The 13,612-nt window shown below is 44.4% G+C and overlaps 1 protein-coding gene across 17 annotated transcripts in view; it reads left to right on the top strand.

The window, feature by feature from the left end:
- The window catches only part of TACC2 (transforming acidic coiled-coil containing protein 2), a 228,785-nt gene that overhangs the window by 222 nt on the left and 214,951 nt on the right, over positions 1–13,612 (top strand). The gene's annotated exons all lie outside the window — the stretch shown is intronic.

Below are 13,612 nucleotides of genomic sequence, written 5' to 3'. Positions count from 1 at the left end.
GCCCATCTGTGCTTCTTATTTCTCCCCTTCTGATTGTCTCCAAAGCCACATAAACCGTATTTTTCTCTTTCCCTTAGTGATTTGTTGCTTTTGGTAGGACAAATCCCCATTAACCTAGACCTTCGTCTCTTCTCTGGTAAAATAAGGTTTGGGCTAGGTGGTTATTGAAATTTCTTCTGGCTTCTGTGATGATTCTGCCGTCGGCAAACTGGATTTTCAAGTATTTATGAGTCTGTGGAATGATGATTTAAGAGAGCCTTGAGGGCCTGAGACACCAAGACTTTATGACAAAAAGTTATTTTAAAGCTGGCAACTGCTGTTGATTTTGACATGTTTGCACAGCGTCTCTCTAGACTCACACAAGTACCTTTTCAGACCTGCTTCTGACGTCGTGGCTGCCAACTTGAGCTGCCATGTGATCTTGACAACAGCCGAGTGTTTCTGAGTTTGACTTGGTGTCAGCTACAATCCAGTCGTCAGATCACACTGAAGTAAGGCAGTGAACTTAGTCTCATGAGAGAATCTAGCAGCTCAGTTAAACACAGTGGAGTGTGGGAGTGTGTGTGTGTGTGTGTGTGTGTGTGTGTGTTTTATTTCACAGCATGTTACGTGCAACAGAAATGCACAGACTGAAATTCTTTATCCCACTTACTCTTAAGTATAATTCAGTGTGTAATAGCTGAATTTGTGTGGATGCAGGGGACAAAGCAACTCCCAGTTTCAGCTGCTGCTTCCATACTGGGCCACCATCCTCTGCAGTGGCCACCATCCTCTTCAGTGAATACCTGTCGGCTCCCTGGGGGAGGGGTTTCCTGCTCTCAGGTCTAGCTGACCTTGCCCTGTTGCTTCTCTCTGCATCCTCCTGCACAGATGCCGAAACCAGGTGGGCCTTGTTGATGGCTGAGGTTCAGGGGAACCCTTATAATCAAGTTCTGCTGTGAGTGTCCACAGGTTTTTACTTTTACTATCCAGTTTGTTCTGTCTGTTTACAAGAGGGGATTTGGGAAGACCTAAAAACTCTGCTGCCACCATCTTTCCAGAATTCCACTCGGCAGGTATTTAATTGCACTCAGGGAGACCAGCTCGCTTCTGCAAGAGCGCTAATGGGTAGTGATGAGGGTCTGGCCCAGGAGCCAAGGCAACGGGCAGGAAGAGGACAAGAAAAGAGACCTCAGGAAGGAAGGATTCAGAGGGCTTGGTGAGTATGTATTGGAGAGACGAGAGGAATGAAGCAGAGGGGCAAATAAAAGATAATCATCAATTCATTCAGCAAACATTTAACTGATTCCCATGTACCAGACCCCTGGAAGCAGTGGAGGGAAGGAGGCAATAGTTTGCACACCAGTCACATAATCCAGGCCTTTGTGGAGCCCTCAGGCTAGTGGGGAGACAGAGACTACCTAAGCAATCACCACATGGTGCAGAGTTACCATGAGAGCCCCAGGGGATGCGGCTGAAAGAATGCAGGCCTCTCAGTGGAGATGGGAAAGTGGAGAGAGGATTGGCTGGAGATATCAAATGTGCATTTCAGGAGGTTGAGTGACTGTGCATCATCCAAGTGGAGATATCCATCAGAGAGTTAAAAATCTGGTGGAGGTGGGAGGGATCGGTCAGGGCTGGTGTCTAGATGGGGAGTCTTCTCCATGGGCTCAGTAGAGGAAGTGAGGGGACCTGTAGAATCTTCTAGGAGAAGCTCAGTCTGGAAGACCAAATCCCAAATCTCATTAGAAGGCTTTACAAAGAGGGGAAAAGGAGCACTGGAGAAGGAAAAAGAGAACGAGGTTTTGCAGCACCTTTCAGAAAAGTCCCTTTCAGGAGGGAGTTTATGGAGGAGGGTGGGTTGACAGTGTCAGGTGCTATGGAAATGCTGGAAGATGGGGACCAAGAAGAGGTCAGAGTGTGAAGGTCATGGGCAACTTTTGAGTGTGGTTTTAATCCAGGAACATTTGGTTGCAAGAAACAGAAACTCATTTAAAAAGAGAAGGGGTGATTAGTTGAGAAGACGCAGCTCTGGGTTGTAGCAACTCTTTTCACCCCTACTTCTCAGTTACCACCTGCTTCCTTCCAGCCTGAGGGTAGACCAGTCTCTGCTGGGCCTCTGGTCCCAGTCCTCACTCAGGTCAGCACGCACAGGCTCTGGGGGTCTCTGGCACTGAGCTAAGCCCTCCTTCTTCATTGCCTCCTAGCTTGTAGCCTCCTTCATTGACTTCCAAGACCCCTATCAAATACCAAGAGAGGGCCCACTTTCTGTAGCCAGGCTGCTTATATCTGTGCAAAGTTCTGGAATGCCTAAAACTGGTTGTGTCTCAGGGTTCCGGGGCACCAAGGGAACATCCAGACTCTACCAAGGCCCAACTCACCTCTGAATAGTCGCCTTTGGTGCTGATCAAATCCTGAGTTGCGAGATTTAAACCATGAAATATTATTTCTTTCTGCTTGTGCTCCTTTGGTACGAAAGGACTGTGAAGGGTTTGGAGGTGGGTGAAGCTGGAGTGATCATTGCTAAGTAGGACCGGGTTTCTCATTTTGAAGGGACACAATTTTGTAGGTGATTCAATCAGTTTAAAAAACATGGCCCTGGAAATTCCCTGGTGGTCCAGTGCTTTCACTGCCAAGGACCTGGGTATTATGAGTGCTCAGTCAGTATGTGGTGGGCAGAGAGGAGAGGATGAAAGAGTAGTTTTCACAGCAAAGGATAAAGGCAAGCCTTTGAAAGTCTCCTGCTTGAGTGTGTGATATGGTAGGAGTAGAGAACTGTAAGCTGGGTGGCTGTGACAAGTGCAGGAAAGGATGTGGATTTAATAGGCCAGGGCTAGGGGATGGCAATGGGTGGCTGATAGGGAAGGGAGTTAGCCAGGACAAACACCATTGACCAGATTGCGGAGTATCAGCCAGCAGAAAACCAAACTCACTGTGATGCTCACTCTGGTCCAATGCTCTGATTCCCAAGGAGTTGACAAGCCCGGGTGAGATTTGTCCAGCTCAGCACAAGAGGTCCCATCCCAACACCAAAGGCAGGGCAGGGGGACAAAGACTCCACATGGTGAGACAACAGAGGAGCAGCCAGACGCCAACCAAGAAACTCACACAGAGAGACAATCTCTGTGGGCTTGGCTGCACCCTCTGAGGGTCGCTGAATAACTCACGACCCTTGTCCTAGGGTTCTTGATTCAATTGTGTTCAGAAGAGGTGGAGATCCATGTGTTTTTACAATCCTAGCCTGGCAGGCGAGTTTGTGTGTGTGTTTCAATTTTGGGCAACATCTGCGTACAGCAGGGGCAACTCAGGATAGCTGCCACTTTGCTAACGTTTCATAAATGTTAATGGAGATATTTAAAATTGACACAGTGGAGTCACTGGTGTGAGTGGGTGCTCTGAGTTTGTGACCTAAAAAGGGGAATTTCTGCTCCACACTCAAGTCAGGGAACAGCTTGGCTGAGCCCAGGGCCAGAAGTGGTGCCAAAGAATTATAAAGAGATTAAACTCAGTAACGCAGGCTAATGTTGTTCTAGCAAAGAGGGCTCACTTTCTGTAGCCAGGCTGCTTATATCTGTGCAAAGTTCTGGAATGCCTAAAACTGGTTGTGTCTCAGGGTTCTGGGGCACCAAGGGAACATCCAGACTCTACCAAGGCCCAACTCACCTCTGAATAGTCGCCTTTGGTGCTGATCAAACCCTGAGTTGCAAGATTTAAACCATGAAATACTGTTTCTTTCTGCTTGTGCTTCTTTGATACAAAAGGACTGTGAAGGGTTTGGAGGTGGGTGAAGCTGGAGTGATCATTTCTAAGTAGGACCAGGTTTCTCATTTTGAGGGGACACAATTTTGTGGGTGACTCTATGAATTTAGAAAACATGACCCTGGGAATTCCCTGGCAGTCCACTGCTTTCACTGCCAAGGGCCTGGGTTCAATCTCTGGCCAGGGATCTAAGATCACACAAGCTAAGGGGCATAGCCAAAACAAAGAAACAAAAAACAAGAAAAAAATACAAATAAGAAAAAACACGGCTCTGTATTGAGTTTTTGGTCACTCAAAAAACCATCCCTATGACTACACTTCTGCTGAAACATAGGTTCGAGTTAGGATCTGATGACCTTATTTTGCATCTCGTATTTCATAGCAAACAGATGAGACAACAACTCTTGAGTCCTGTCAGTCACAAGATCATCCTCTTGTGTTCCAGTTCTTTGAAGAACATTTGGTGAGGGTATTGTGTGCCTCATCTGGCGGAAGCATCACGATCTGACGTCTGTTGAGTGTACTTCCCTCTCCCCCAGCACCAGCCCCAGGCTGTCTAAGACTGAGATGCTTTTGCAAATGCCTCATTCCTTGGTGGCTTGGGCCTTCCCAGGTGGTGCTAGTGGTAAAGAAGCCACCTGCCAATGCAGGAAATGTAAGAGACACGGGTTCAATCCCTGAGTCAGGAAGATCCTCTGGAGAAGGGCATGGCCACCCACTCCAGTATTCTTGCCTGGGAAATCCCGTGGACAGAGAAGTCTGGGGGCTACAGTCCATGGGATCGCAAAGAGTTGGACATGACTGAAGTGACTTAGCACACAGCACACAGCACTGGTGGCTCACTCAGTAAAGAATCAGCCTGCAATGCAGGAGACCACCTGCAGTGTAAGAGACCTGGGTTTGATCCCTGGCTCAGAAATATCTCCTGGAGAAGAAAATGGCTACCCATTCCAGTATTCCTCCCTGGGAAATCCCACGGACAGAGGAGCCTTGGCGGGCTATAGTCCACGGGGTTGCAAAGAGTTGGACACGACTTAGCAACTGAACAACAACAACAACAAATTACTAGCGGGTCACCTTCATGCATGCTTGGAAAGGGATGATCTGATTGCAGTCACCACCGTGGATGGGGCAAAGAGTGACTCAGTTGGGGCTGTTGGAGAACTAGAGTCACACAAGAAAGAGGAAGAATTTCTCTCCCTCTCTCCCAATCTCCTTCCTTTTCTTCACTTTTTATTGTGCTTTCCAAGCATGCACAAAGGTAAGCAGAATATTATAAGAATCCTCATATACCCATTACTAGTTTCAGTGATTATCTACACCTGGACAATCTTATTTCATTTATAACTCTACTTGCCATTAATGTCTGCCCCAAGATATTGTTTTCAATCCTATGATATTGTTTTCAAGCAAATCATTCCATCATTTAATCAGTAATATTAAGGTACGTACCTCTAAAAGATGAGGACTCTTTTTAATATGTGTATAATGATAACATTATCATACCTAAAAATAAACGATAATTCCTTAATATTAAAAATCCTGTTGGTATTCAAATATCACTGGTTGTCTCATTTTTTAAGGCAGTTTATTTCAATCAGGGCTCAAACAAGAACCACAAATTTCCTTGGGTTGATATGTCTCTTAAAGTACTTTTCTATTTCACACCCCTCTTCCGCCAAAGTTTCCATAACTCTCCTATATCCTCCATTATATATGTCCTCCAGAAACTTCCTGTCTTTCACCATTATGGTTACCTTTTTTGGTCCTGTTTGTAAGAGTTACTTTTAAGTTCTTGTCTGCTACTTCCACCTCTAGGACATCTGTGTGTCTGCTTTTATTGATCTTTCTCCCTCTTGATTTCTGTTTTCTGTTCTGTTTTCCTGCTTCCTCACATAGCCAGCAGTCTGTTATTATGTATTGGGTATCGTAATATCTGTAGGTACTAGATCCTATTCTCTTCCTTTAAATAGTATTGTATTTTCCTCTACAGGCAGTTAAGTTACTGGGATATTGCCTTGATCATGTGGTGACTTAGTTTTAGACCTTATTAAGGTAGGTCTATTTTGATTTAGCCCTTATTCCTAGAAGATAATGTTTAGTACTGAAATATAGTCTTTATTCATATGGTGTAGTTCTTCCAGGGCTTTAATGAGAAGTGCAAAGCATTAACCAAGCCCCTCTAATTCCATGGGGGGGCTTCTCTGATGGCTCAGACAGTAAAGAATCTGCTGGCAATGCAGGAGACTCAGGTTCGACCCCTGGGTCGTGAAGAAACCCTGGAGAAGGGAATGACTACCCACTCCAGTATTCTTGCCTGGAGAATTCTGTGGACAGAGGAGTCTGGCTGGCTACAGTCCGTGGGGTCGAGAAGAGTTGAACATGACTGAGTGACACACTCTCACTACACTTCTAATTCCATGGGACTTTGAACTGCAAACTACCCTCTCAACACTGGGCAGTTGCTAAAACCACCTCTCAGATCTTTTAGCTTCTAGCTGTTGCTTTTTCTTGAACTCGTTGGAGCTCACCCTGAGGATGTGCACTTTAGGAATCGGTCAGAGACTTCAGGAGTATCTGTGTACAGATTTTGGAGTTTCCCCTCTGTGGCTCCTTCCCTAAGAGCTTCCCCCTTCAATTCTATCCTCTCTGGCGGACTGAAACTCTGTTTCTTTAACTTAGCAACAGTGAGATTTTCTGCTTGAGTTTTGGTCCCCATTTATCAAATAGTAAAACTATTAGATTGCAAAGATAAAAGATAAAATTCTCATGACCTCCAGAGAGAAATATCATATAACTTATAAAGCCAAAAGAATCAAAGTGCTATCATATTATTAAAAATCAACACACAAAGCAAAGTAATCATGGAATAGCATTTTAAAACCCCTCCAAAACCCAATGAACTAAAGTGTGAATGAAGGCGTTTATATTCAGTCAACCTGTTCTTCATATCTCAAGGCTAGAATAAAACAGGTTTCAGCATATAATAACTTACCAAATTCTGCTGCCTCGGGAATTGATTGTTCTGGGTAAATTTTCCCAGGTATTCAGTGAATCCTTTCACTGTGTAGATTCAGGTATTTTTCTATTTCAGGAATTTTTTTTTGGATCAAAGTTTTTAAATATCCGCTCTCCTCCATTGTTTTGTTGTTTGTTCAAGGACTTCAACGATAGGGATATTACTCTCTCTTTGTCTCCCATTTCCATATTTTCTCTCTCACCATATTTTCCATATTTTCTCTCTCTATTTGCTTCTTTCTTCTTTTAAAAAATAGTTTTAATTATGGCTGATGCCACAGCTAGCATTTATTTATTTTAAAATTTTATTTATCGTTTTTGGCTGCACTGGGTCTTCACCGCTGTGCATGGGCTTTCTCTAGTTGTGGCGTGGCGGCTGCTCTCCAGATGCAGCGAGGAGGCTTCTCGCTGAGGTGGCTTCTCTTGTCGCAGAGCACAGGCTCTAGAGCGTGGGCTCAGTAGTGGAGATGCATGACTTAGTTGTGCCTTGGCATGTGGAATCTTCTTGGGCCAAGGATTGAGCCGTGTCCCCTGCATTGGCAGGCAGATTCCTAACCACTAGATCACCAGGGAAGTCTTATTTGCTTCTTTCTTGTGTCATTTCTCATTCTCTTCATCATTTACCTGATTTTCTTCAGTGCCCTTTTTAAACTTTTTTTTTTTGAATCTCTGCTCTCGTGGGTGCCTTGTGATTTATTTATTTCTGAGGTAATCCAACTGTTTTCTATTTCCTTCCTGAGTCCAGTCAACTGTCTTTACATTTCTCCCTGATTTTTGTTCATTGAATTTTTGAGTTTCCGATTTGAAGTGTTTTACATATTACCGACAGCATGTTAAAAAGCAGAGACATTACTTTGCCAACAAAGGTCCGTCTAGTCAAAGCTATGATTTTTTCAGTAGTCATGTTTGGATGTGAGAGTTGGACTATAAAGAAAGCTGAGCGCTGAAGAATTGATGCTTTTGAGCTGTGGTGTTGAAGAAGACTCTTGAGAGTTCCTTAGACTGCAAGGAGATCAAACCAGTCCATCCTAAAGGAAATCAGTCCCAAATATCATTGGAAGGACTGATGCGGAAGCTGAAACTCCAATACTCTGGCCACCAGATGCGAAGAAGCGACTCATTGGAAAAAACCCTGATGCTAGGAAACATGGAAGGTGGGAGGAGAAGGGGACGACAGAGGGTGAGATGGTTGGATGGCATCACGGACTTGATGGGCATGAGTTTGAGCAAGCTCCAGGAGTTGGTGATGGACAGGGAAGCCTGGCGTGCTGCACTCCATGGGGTAACAAAGAGTCGGAAATGACTGGGTTACTGAACTGAACTGACGTATACTTGAATGCTTGTTTAAGAACATTTAATTCTGTTTGGTGGTGTTGTCGTTCAGTCGCTAAGTTCTGTTCAACTTTTTGTGACCCCATGGACTCCAGCATACCAGGCTATTCTGTCCTTCACTATCTCCCAGAGTTTGCACAAATTCATGTGCATTGAGTCGGTGATACTATCTAACCATCTCATTCTCTGCCATCCTCTTCTCCTTTTGCCTTCAATCATTCCCAGCATCAGGGTCTTTTCCAATAAGTCAGCTCTTCATCAGGTGGCCAAATGATTGGAGCTTCAGCTTCAGCATCAGTCCTTCCAATGAATATTCAGGGTTGGTGGACTGACTTAAAATTTTCTTCTACTTCCTAGCTGTTTTGAGGGTGGGGGAAAGATTTACCCCAGGTGATATATATAAAATGCTGTCTTCTGATATTTCCTGTTTTGCAATAGCTCTGTATAGATTTGTTGACATTCCTCTTTTGCATTTTTATAACATTGAGATACTCTCCAGGATTGCTAGGTTAATACTGCCCTGTTCTGTCTGTACAGCTGCCAAGTTTGGTGGCGCAGGGTGGGGAAGGTTTTGTGGTTCTCTTTTTTCCTTGTCGGTCTCTAACTTTTCTCTTGCTCCTTCTTCTCCCCATTCAGTACACAGCTGCCATAGAGTGCTTCTCCTGTGGTTTGTGCTTTTATTCCCCCTCCCCCAGAGCACTGCGTTTTACATCATGCCTGTCTCTTTAAATGCCCTGTGTTTTGAGGCCCTGCCCCTTTGAAGTCCAGGCTCTGACTTGCTCACACATTTTTTCTTTTTTTTGTATTTTCTGACTTAGAGTAGACTTAATCATTCTGGCAATAATTTTAGACCAACTTCATCTTCTGTCTTCACCGTTTTTCTGGTAGCAAAGGAAAAAAAAAATCATTCAAAGTCAATCTGAGAAAGAGAGGAAAATTTCATTCCATTCAAATTGAGGATTATAATCCGTGAGACAGCCTCCCAGAGAGCTCTGAGAACTGCTCTGAAGAGGTAAAAGAGGAGGCCAATATGTATGTGATTTTGCAGAAGAGGATACGAGCAATCAGGGACACACTTGAACAGAAGTTTGCTGCTAGCCACAGGAGCAGACATTTTAGTTAACAGTTTTAGTGCTTTTTTAAGTAAGGGAAGATGCAAGAATCCAGGTTCATAAAAATTTTCTCCTGAAGATATCTAACTATCTGAAGGCCTGTTTGTCAGTTTTCCCAGAGTACAGAGTGTCTCATCCTGATCTTTGCCCTGAATTCCTTTCAAAGTATATTGTATGCAGGTCAGTGACTGCAGTGGCTAAAGACTTGTGTCTAGTAGAACTGGGTAGTGCTTATCTTTTGGAAGCATCTTAATTCCTCCCAAGGTCTGGGAAGCATTTCTTGTCTAATTTGTCCCACTGCACTGGGAATTCTCATTCCTATTTCAGGTGATAATTTTGTTGATAAGCCACTCAATGTGCTGTTGCTGGACTAACTCTGTTAACAGAAGTCAAAAGCCTCTGGGCCATCTGTCTTATTAGTCTGTTTGGTTCAGGAAATGATTTCTTCTTGTTGACTCTTATCTAGAAGTTAGACTATTACCATCATGGTCTTATAGGACTATACATTTGATCAATCATTTCAAATAATCCTCAGTCACACATTTGATAATGCAAGAACCAAGGATCTAGTATATAGGCAGAATACAGGTAATACACCTAGTAACACTAATAAAGTCCTAAGTAAGTATTTGGGCTTTCCAGATAGTGCTAGTGGTAAAGAACCCACCTGCCAATGCAGGAGATGTAAGAGACACAGGTTCGATCCCTGGGTTGGGAAGAGCCCCTGGAGGAGGGCATGGCAACCCATGCCGGTATTCTTGCTTGAAGAATCCCATGGGCAAAGGAGCCTGGTGGGCTACAGTTCCTAGGATTCCAGAGCCAGACATGACTGTAGCCACTTAGCACACATACGCAAGTAGGGGGTTAAGCAAAGAACTTCCATTAGAAGCCACCCAGTGTCTTCCCAGGTCATCTGACCTGTCTGTTCTGCACCAATCACTGTCTTTAAGGGAAATGATATATCGACATTATACATAAAGTTCACCAAAGATGTTCGCATGTACAAGGCAAGTGGTAGGTCCTTATTACCCCTTACAAGACTGAGAAAGAAATATTTTCTTCTAAGGAGTTACATGACTTGTGCCAGAAGGAGAAAAATTGGTCTTTATGGTTGAATGGGTATTTCTGCTGCTGTTGGGGGGAGTCTGTTGAGGTAGACTCATGCAGATACATGATGCATCCCAGAGCAGAGGGAGGAAGCTCAAGTGGGCAGAGAAAACTTTTCTGTTTAAATTTTTCTTATCTTGTCTTGAAGTGAATTTTTTTTGGCTACGCCATGTGAGATGCAGGATCTTCCCTGACCAAGGATTGAACCTGTGCCCTCTGCACTAGAAGTGCAGAATCTTAACCACTAGACCACCAGCAAAGTCCCTAAAATTGGAGTTTTTATTTCATCACTAGGGTACTAGGTCTGTCTCTGCTTTCTACAAAGCTCCGAGCTGGGGTGAGCTTGGGAGCTGAGGAATTGTGCCCTGGGACTATCTGACTTTTCTCTTTTTTTTACAGTTATTTTGAAGAGTTCTTAAACTTTTCTTTCTTTTTACTAAGGGCCTGGTTTTTGCATACAGTTCCTTTCTCTTTCTCAGTGTTTTGTATCATTTGGGGCAGAAATAGTGGGAAGCAGGTGGTTAGGTTGCCTCTATTGTTTCAGCTGTCCCCAAAGCTAGCTTAAAAACAGGAAAATAGGGGCTGGCTGTAGCTCACTGGTTCCTTCAACTACAGAGTGATCAAATTACCCAATTACCCTCTCTGAGGCTGGTTCGAGACCCACACGCCCCCTCCAGTCCTTCAGAAAAAAAAAAAAAAACAGGAAAATAGGATTCAGATGTTCTTTTGTTCTTGCTGAAAAGAATGGTGCTTAATAAAGTCTTATTTATTAGGAGGCTTTCCTGGTGGCTCAGACGGTAAAGTGTCTGCCTGCAATGTGAGAGACCTGGGTTCGATCCCTGGATAGGGAAGATCCTCTGGAGAAGGAAATGGCAACCCACTCCAGTACCGTTGCCTGGAAAATCCCATGGACAGAGGAGCCTGGTATGCTACAGTCCATGGGGTCGCAAAAAGTCGGACACGACTGAGCGACTTCCTTTCTTAATTATTAGGACTTTAAAAATTATATAATAACTATTTTTATCCTAATTTTTTAAAATCAATTAATTATTTTTCTGGCTGCACTGGTCTTAGTTGTGGCATGTAGGATCTAGTTCCCTGACCAGGGACTGAATCCAGCCCCCTAACATTGGGAGCATGGAGTCTTAGCCACTGGAACCACCAGAGAAGTCCCCTAATTTTTTAAAGATAAATTTACAATAAACTTACCTGAAGAACAGAGGCTTTAGAAAACTATTTTCTATTTTACATAATGAAAGTGCCTGATGTTAGCCAAAACTCTCTCTAAAGCCTAATAATTACATTTGCAAAGTCTTACTAACTGTGTCATGTCACTATGTGTTAATTGCCCAGTTGTGTCCGACTCTTTGCAATCCCATGGACTGCAGCCCACCTGGCTCCTCTGTCTGTGGGATTTCCCAGGCAAGAATACTGCAGTGGGTTGCTGTTCTCTTCTCCAGGGGATCTTCCTAATCCAGGGACTGAACCTGGGTCTGCTGCATGGCAGGCAGACTCTTTACCATCTGAGAAGGCAAATATCTTCCATTTCTTAGTTTAGCTCTAACTCATGACTCATCCGTGTTAATATCTTTGGCTCTGATGTGATTGGCACTGGTACTCTATCTACACTCAAGATCTCTGTCGTGTTGTTTGCGTTGAAACAGCCTTCCCAGCACTCGTTCCAGCCTCCTTCCATGCTCCCCTTAGCCTACAGTTCCCAATTAGGTTGATACCGTATTTGATTTCCAAAAATGACAACACAGTTCAGCTTTTGGATTCAAAGTGATGTCTGAATTTTTGTGGGTTTCAACAGCTTGTTTTCATAAGAAATAGGTTTTGCTTATATCCACTGCACAGAGAAGGACTGTATGGAAATTGTGAGTAAGGGGAACCTTATATTTAAATGTATCAGCAAAGATCTGTTTTGGCAGAAAAAAAAGGAGACCCCTTACTGCAAATCAATACTCAGCTTCGTGTTTCCACTTTGGGCTAAGGCTCTATGCGTGGTTTGTAACATGGGATGCTCAGAGCATCATCCTCGGGGGACTACAGGGCAATGACACCTAGTCTGGTCCAGACCAGGATGCCACTAGTGGCCGCCCGTCAAGGAGTTGTTCTTGTAAGCTGTCATCTCACCGCTCGAGAGGGATTCGACCCATCCATTGATCCTCTCTTACATAGCGTTCTTTGTGATGTTTTCAAGATGGCCAAGCAGAATTGGGTGCAGGCTGGTATGAAGGCATATTAAAAGGATCCCCCCAAACCAGTCAATCTTAAAGGAAATCAACCCTGAATATTCATTGGAAGGACTGATGCAAAAGCTGAAGCTCCAATACTTTGGCCACCTGATGCGAAGAACCAACTCATTGGAAAAGACCCTGATGCTGGGAAAGACTGAGGGCAAGAGGAGAAGGGGATGACAGAGGACGAGAAGGTTGGATGGCAGCACCAACTCGATGGACACGAGTTTGAGCGAACTCCAGCAGATAGTTAAGGACAGGGCCGCCTGGCGTGCTGCAGTTTATGGAGTCACAAAGAGCTGGATATGACTTAGCGACCAAACAACAACAATGTAATAAACCATCCCCAAACTTGGTGGTTGACAACAATAACCACTCATTTAGCCTCTGATTCTGTGGATTGGCAATTTTGGCTGGTCTCAGCTATGATCCCTCACGTGGCTGTGGTCAGCTGTGGGCTGGCTAACTGACAGCTACCACTCATCAGTCATGAAGACGAGAGAACATGCTGATTGAATGCAGTCTCAGAACAAGGCAGATTTAGATTGGCACTTGAGTAAAGGTCTGCACCCATGTCTAAGATAATGGTCCATAAAGTCAGCTAGATTGGCCCTGTTGGTCCTCAGGCCTCAGCACTGGCTACTGCCCAGCCCACACCCAAGATGTAGTCACTATTGTCCAGAGCCCTTAGTTCATCTCTCATGGAATCATGAGTGGGAATCTAGACTGTGGAGCAATAGAAGTAACTGCCCAGTGATGGACCGCTCTCCAGACAAGATGCCTCAGGATGGAGTGAGTTTCCCATCACTGCAGGTATTCAAGCAGGGATTCCATGATTATCCCCAGGTTCTAGTTTAGAGGTTCAAAATTTAGAGGGCATCATCACCATGAATACCTGGCCTCTGTCCCCAAAGAACCAGATGCCAGCTCATGAACTAGACCTTTCAAAACCTGTGTCAAACATCCTGGGATGTGACTGTCAATAGAGACCCCAGGTCTCCCCATTAAAAAGCAGCACAGGGCTGTAGAACTCTCCTGACACAAGAATCCTCCCCTCTCCACCCT

Source organism: Giraffa tippelskirchi, chromosome 2, assembly GCF_054371585.1.
Source record: "Giraffa tippelskirchi isolate mGirTip1 chromosome 2, T2T-mGirTip1v1.2.pri, whole genome shotgun sequence".
NCBI classification, from domain to species: Eukaryota; Metazoa; Chordata; class Mammalia; order Artiodactyla; family Giraffidae; genus Giraffa; species Giraffa tippelskirchi.
This window is presented reverse-complemented; position numbering and strand designations above follow the sequence as displayed.